This window comes from Crocuta crocuta, unplaced genomic scaffold (assembly GCF_008692635.1).
Source record: "Crocuta crocuta isolate KB4526 unplaced genomic scaffold, BGI_CrCroc_1.0 scaffold21, whole genome shotgun sequence".
In the NCBI taxonomy this organism is placed as follows: domain Eukaryota; kingdom Metazoa; phylum Chordata; class Mammalia; order Carnivora; family Hyaenidae; genus Crocuta; species Crocuta crocuta.
The window spans coordinates 3,478,670-3,486,288 of record NW_027527938.1 but is presented as its reverse complement, the minus strand read 5'-3'; positions in this window follow the sequence as shown (position 1 = coordinate 3,486,288).

Genomic DNA, 7,619 nt, shown 5'->3' with positions numbered 1-7,619 from the left:
ATTGAATTTTTAAAAACAGAATACTTTTATATAAATTTATATTTTATATAAATTTATATTTTATATAAATATTTTGCTATTAGATAGAGACCTCTATCTAATGGTTTTTTTACGTTTATTTATTTATTTTTGAGAGGGGTGGGAAGAGAGAGAGGGAGAGAGAGAGAATCCCAAGCAGCCTCCACACTATCAGCTAGAAGCTCAGTGCAGACTTCAAACTCATGAATGGTGAGATCATGACTGAGCCAAAATCAAGAGTTGGACACTTAACTGGACACCAACTGAGGTGCCCTAGTGAAGATGTTTGACCGTGACTTCCTCAGTGTAGAGCTACTGCTGGACAGTGGTGGCCAATCAGGGACTTCATTTCATCCATCATTTATCTGAGTGGACCCTTGCAATCGGTTCTCATTCATGGAATTTGAGTGGAGATGAGTGTGTCACTTGTGAGCCCAAATGATTAAGAAACAAGTATCCTTCTTTATATTTTCTTTTCTGTACCATTTAGACATCAATGCTGAAGATGTCAAGTACTGACTTTGAAGGCTCTACTTAGGTGACAGAGCCTCTGTTAGCCTGGGTGCCTCTGTTACTATGCATTGCAGATCCTCTCTGCTACCAAAGCAACCACGAATACCCATTGGCATTACACTGTGATGTGAACAAAAGTTATAGTTTCATTGAAATTTAAGGGGTTGTTAGTGACAATAGTAAATTAATTTGGTATTTTTAATGGGATGTTTCCATAACAAAACCCAAAGTATGTGGAATAATTTGAAGTTGGTAGCAGCAACAGCAACACAAACATAACAGGCTGGAAGGCAGGAACGTTTGTTAAGCTGTGGAAATATTTAGTACAAGTGTTGCCTGTAATAACTTCAAAAGTAGATCATGTGTATACTGACCCCACATCCAGCCAGAGACTACATTCACATCTCTCTTGAACTTGGTCCAAAGCCAGTTTCTCTCCTTTTCTTTTTCTTCTGTCCACTCTGCTGGCTGTATATCAACAGTAAATGTGACCATGGAAGTCTTATAAGACATCTGGAAAATGACAGAGGCTGGGTTTCTGAATGATTGCAGGGATCACATCCATCTTATCCTCTGCTGCCAACACTGACCAGGGATTCCCACCCTGGACTCTACTGGGAGCAAGAGATAGACCATATAGTGTTAGGCCATACGAACTAGGTAGTTAGTGCTCTGCAAAATAATACAACTTTGTTCCTTAACACATGGTTTCCATGCTGTATATTTTCTGTGGTGTATATTTTCTCATCTGGTGCCTGACACCTGGTAAAACAATGTTTTGGAATTATATTTCAATTTTCCTAATTCTGTCAAAGAACTTCAGGATTGATGTTCCAATGAATTTTACCATGCAAATTGCTCAGCATCATAGTAAAAATGTATCTTCATCAAAAGAGAGGACAGGATGTAAAATTTAGAATGGGGTACTTTGCTGACTGCCACACAGCTTTTCCAGAATAATAATAATAAATAGCCTTTAACTTCTAGTTACTGTGTGTGTGTGTGTGTGTGTGTGTGTGTGTGTGTGGCAGAGGTAAGAGAGCTAAAGGTTGAGGGTATCTTCCTTAAAGATTTGTCCTAACAGACTTCTAACTGACATGAAAATTATACCTACTTATAAGGGATGAGAGCACAGGCTTGCTAATGATCTTTAAAAGCATGTTCTCAATGCTTCACAGAAAATGACAGAAGAAAAGCTGGTCTTAGGAATTCTCCACAGGCATTTGAGGAGACCAAAACAGATCCTTCTTTTGGATTATATATGCATATTAAATTTGAAGTATTTGGTTTGGTATAGCTTGTATACCATTATTCATATCTTATGTCCATGAAAGTATACAGAGAAAAAATGGGGGCAAGTAAGTTCCTATTTAGTACTTACCAACAACTTACATTTATAGGGATCTTACTATCACTCAGTAGTGCCTATATGGCATTTTATGTAATCTTCCTGTCTCTGTCACATCCTTTATAAAATGAGGAATTTTGAATCAAAAGGTGAAGAAACTTGGCTCCAGGGTACTCATGGATTATAAATGGTAGGATTGGTACCTGAACACTGATTCTCTGACTCCAGATCCTACCTCTTAGTCACCAAGCCAGCAATTCTCATACTTTAATGTGCATCGGATTCACCTGGAAGACTTGTTCAAACAGACTGGGCTCCACCTCCAAAGTTTCTGATCTGGTAGGTCTTGATTGGGTCCCAAGTATTTACATTTCTAACAAGTTTCCAGGTGATGCTTATGCTGACAGGAAATCTACCCTGAGAAGCCATGAAATAAGGTAGACTGCTTTTCTTCTGTAAGGTTTCTTTGCTATGCTCAGAATAAGCTGATATTCTATAAAATAGTATAGAAGCTACCAAAATACAAGATTCAATGACGAAAGAGGCCAGTGAGAAAAGATTATGTTAAAAATCCAAACAAGAAAGGTAAGTGAGAGGCACCTGGGTTGTTCAGTGGTTAAGCGTCCAACTCAATTTGGGCCCGGATCATGATCTTGACGGTTCCTGAGTTCAAGCCCCATATCAGGCTCTGTGCTGACATTGTGGGGCCTACTTGGGATTCTGTCTCCTTCTCCCTCTGCCCCTCCCCTGCTTGCTCTTTATTTCTCTCTCTCAAAATAAATAAAAATAAACTTTAAAAAGCTAAGTGAATTATAAAGATGATGTCTCCTTATTGCATTAAGAATAAAAGCAAGACTCCTTAGTCAATGTTTAAGGTCTTCCGTAATTTAATCCCACACTTCTAGACTAATCTTTACTCACTGGTACTTGGTTATGCAGCACATCTCCAATCTCTCACGTTGGGTGGATGACTATTAAATCTGCTTCCTCTGCCTGGAAATATTGTCTATACCCTCCTGCAAAACGTCTGTCAAAGGTCTAATTTTGCTTCAAGACCTAGTTCCCAAATATTTCCCTTTCTAATAATGTCATCCAAGTTTCTCTCAATGCTACTTCTTTCCACTGACACTCTCTTCTTATATCACAATAGTTCATTGTTTGGGCTGTTCATGGAACAGTGGGCCCAGGAAGATTTACATAGTTTTAACTGTACCATAATGGAGTCTTATTCATCTTTATGTTACCCATAGGACCTATGACCTGTTGTATTCTGGCAGTTGCTCAATGAGGAGTCCTCAAACTGAAATAAATAAAGAACTTTGTTTGAGCCAACAATTGAGGTATGTTTGCCTTATCAGTCTCTATAAGGCCCCCAAAGTTGTAAATAATTGTATAAAGTAGAATGTGTTTTAACTATAACAGTGACTAAGAAAAAGTGGCTTAAGATGACAAAAGTTTATTTCTCTGTCAAATAAAAGAAGTTTGGAGGTTGCCAATCCATGGCTGAGATAAGGGTTCCATGGCTCTGTCCCTATAGTATTGTGTCTTAGCTCAGGGGACTACAACAATATATCATAGACTGGGGGTGGGGGCGGAGGGGAGGTTGTTAAACTCATTTAATTCTGATAGTTCTGGAGGCTGGGAAATCTACCATCAAGGTGTGCTCTTTAGGTAATGTGATTCTATTCTCTCCCTGCTTTCCAGCAATTTGATTAGAACATGTTGTGGGTATATTTTTGCTGTGTTTATCCTGCTTGGTGTTGTTGTTCTTATTGGACCCATTGGCTAAGAGCTAATATCAGATTTGAATATTTTTGGCCATATTCTTCAAAACAATTTTCTTTCCTCCCCCCACTTCTGTCTGGAATTACAGGTAGGATACATTGTATCACATCCCTCTGCAGGACACTGTAGCATTGTTTACATCCTTCTGTATGCACTAGTTTGCATAGTTTCCATTGTAATGTCATTGAGTTCATTAATCTATTCTTCTGTAGTGTCTAATCTTCACTGAGTTCCATCCAGTAAAATTTTCATTTTACATATATTTTTTAACTCTAGAAGTTTCATTTTTAAAAATATCTTCCATTTTTCTCCAAATTTTATTTAGGTTTAATACTTTATATATTTATTTAAATTCTTCAATATATTTATAATAGATGTTTTAAGTCCTTGTTAGTTAAATTTATAATCACTGTTATTTGGGAGTCTGGTTTTTTATCAATTGATTTTCCTTTTACTTATGGATCACATTTTCTGCTTTTTTTGCATTTGTAGCACTGTGATTGGATGCTGGTCACTGTAATTGTTGTTAGTATGTTGCAGTGATTCTGAGTTTTGTTGTCTGCCTTTAAAGAGAATTGAGTTATGGGGTACCTGGGTGGCTTAGTCAGTTAAGCAACCAACTTCAACTCCAGTCATGATCTCGCAGCTTGTGAGTTTGAGCCCTGCATCTGGCTCTGTGCTGACAGCTCAAAGCTTAAAGCCTGCTTCAAATTCTGTGACTCCCTCACTCTCTGCTCCTTCCATGCTCATGCTCTGTCTCTCTTTATCTCTCAAAAATAAATAAACATTAAAAATTTTAAAGAGAATTTAAAGAAAATTGAATTTTATGTTAACAGTCATAAAATTACTTGTAGATCAGATTGATCTTTTTGAGATCAAAGACCGAATATTCAGCTATATACAGATGATAGTAACATGAAAGTGGAGAATATGATTTGTATATAAAAGGGTTCAGTATTGGAAGACCTTCTGGAAACTGCTGAGCAGTTGCTATTTCTGCTGATTGTTAAAGTTGTTATAAATATTTACTTATTTAGTTTTGTATCCTCATTTTCTCACCTTGTTTCTAACTTGCCATCACTTCTTGGAAGAAAGAAGCCAAAATCTAGAGCTTGGTAGTAAAACTACAGATACATATTCTCCCCCATTGCCTTGTGTAATGATTTGCTGCAATCAAGGCAGCCTCATCCTTAACTTGATTTCCTTACTTTGATCCTAAACTTGATTTCCTTTTCTTACCCATATCACTTTAAGGGTTCTACATGTGCCTCCTGAAGAAGAGAACAAGGAGTTAACTTTGGATAATTTTGTAAATATTGAATTTGGCATGGAAATAATCATTTAAGAACAGATGGAATATGATTAAGTGAGTTTTGCTCTGGTGCATTTTCAAAAGATTAGAAGAAAGATACTTTTATTTGATCAAATTATCTAGAGATTATTGAAGAAAGAATTTAGAAGTTGAGGTGTTTGAGCTTTCTCAGATATACCAAATCACAGCATATATTTTCAGCATACATTCCTTTCCTTTTAGAGATTTGTACAATTCTATGATTTGAATTTGACTCTTATATTTACTTATATACTTATTATACCAGTAGGTTAGGATAAAAATATATCAAAACTAAACAATGCTGAAAACATCCATTTCTGTATGTAGGTGTTCAAAGGAAAAAGTAATGTTAGTCTTCTAAGACATTTAAGTAAGTCAGTTACTAATTTATTCATTCTACCTACATGATGATGGAAAGTTAACAAAGGAGTCTACCACAGAAATTGATATTTAAGCTTTTTCAGATTCAGTTTAAATTTCCCCAAAGTATTTTATGTGTCAGCAAAATTAAAATAGGAATGTGATTTTCTTTTCTGAAGTTATTGGTATAGGATGCCCCAGTATGTGAATTTGGTTGGTTCAGTTAAAAACCACAACAAAAAGATACTTTTTGTTAAAATATTTAATTGTTTACTTCTTGATTGTTAGGTTAATGTTGCAATTGTATAATTCATAGCAATGTTTCTCCAAGTGGCTGAGACTTTATGAAGTCAAACCATTTTCATAATAATATCATGAATTTGCCCATTTCACATTAAGTCTCTTATGACTGTACAGCAAAACTTCCATGGGCTATACTATGTATGCCATTGCAACAGATTGAATGAAGAGGCAGATATAAGGCTATTGATGTTGTCAATTAATCAAGGCGTAAAAGAAATACAAAAAATATAAAGACATACTACTGTTCTCTACAATTTTTTTCAAACTGGAACACAGTTTTTAAAATAAAAATNTCTCTCTCTCCTAGAAATAAATTAAAAATATTAAAAAAAATAAAAAAATAAAATAAAATAAAATAAAAATACATTACTTATACAAATGTGTAATAATTTTATTACTGCCATTTTTAAAAGAATTAATATATTTTTAAGGCTCAGTTTTATTTCCTAAGATGACAAATATCTAGCTCTTTGGTATGCTAAATGATTAAGTATAGAAAGATTTCTTCATATCAAAAAATTTGAGAACCCCTAGTATATATTTATATAGGCCATAATGGTATAAGACAGTTCAACATTACACAACAACAAAAAATCTAGATGACTAATGGGAGGGAGATGTGGAAGAATGAGTCTGGGAAACAGGACTATATGATACTGTGAAATAGACACATCGCAGTCAGAGATATGTGCACAATGTGGGTAACTATTTCAAGTAATACAGCACCTCCTCAATATATTTCTCACACCAGAAAAGGAAACAGAATAGCTCTAAAGTCTTTTACATGATAACAGAACAGATGTACTATACAGCAGAATGTAGCCATAGGGACGGCCACAGAGAATCAATGCAAATTAAAAAAAATACATGCATACATGTGTGGATAACGTGTGTGTGTGTGTGTGTGTGTGTGTGTGTGTGTGTAGATCGATCAGTCTATCTATATATCTGTATCTATATCTATCTGTATACCCCCTCCTGGTTTTTAACAGAACATGCATTAAGAGAGAAGCAAAACTCGTTTCTATTTTCCCAGTGTTTGCAGAGATCTTTGCAAGGTAAATGAGAAATTCAAATAATGTTTAGTCAAGGCTCTTTGGCTATAGAAACCCACCATGCTGAACCAGGAAAGAGGATTTATTTGAGGATACAGGGATATTTTGGTTACCCAGGGAGAAACTACACCCAAGTTTCTGGAGGAACCAGAACATAGAAAGCCACCATCACTTTAGTTTAATTCCAAGTGCTTAGAATAATCTGATTGGCCCAATTTGGGTTATATGCCCAGCTCTGATCAGGAGAGTTATCATCTAGAGTTAGTTAGCAGCTGCTGCTCATGAAAGAATATGTTAGCTCTCCGAGAAGTGCCTTGTAAACTGGACAAACACTGTCTTTCAGTGGAAATGAGATAAGTAAATATATCTAGCAGATTTCTCTTTATCTCTAGGTAACTTAGTTACCCTACTCATTATCTCAGGCAATCACTCAGGCAATCACAGTGCCTCATGATTTCAGAACATAATCATCACAGTTTTAGCAACTGATATAAAGACTCTTTTTACATAACGTTTTAAGCTAACTGTTTTGATAGAAATCCCCTGGACGGTTTTCCTTATGAAACTTGAAGCTCTCTAAGCAACTGCTACATTGTAATGAAATGCCTTTCCTTGGGCCCCAGGCTCCAACCTAAATTAATCAAGACCTATATATAAATGGGTGCAACCTGAGAAAATATCTGTGGATAAACATAGGTCTGCACTGGAAGCATAGAGTTGACTTTTCGCACCAGGATCAATTGTGAAAGTAGTATTCTGTTCAGAATGCTCTTTGTCGGATTGTCTCATCACTGTTGCTGATGTTAGAACTACATTCAATCACAGTCATAAAATGGAAAGCCTCCAGGCCACCCCTCCCCTGCAGCCTGAGTCAGTGGGACATGGAGCACCTGTTCTGACATGC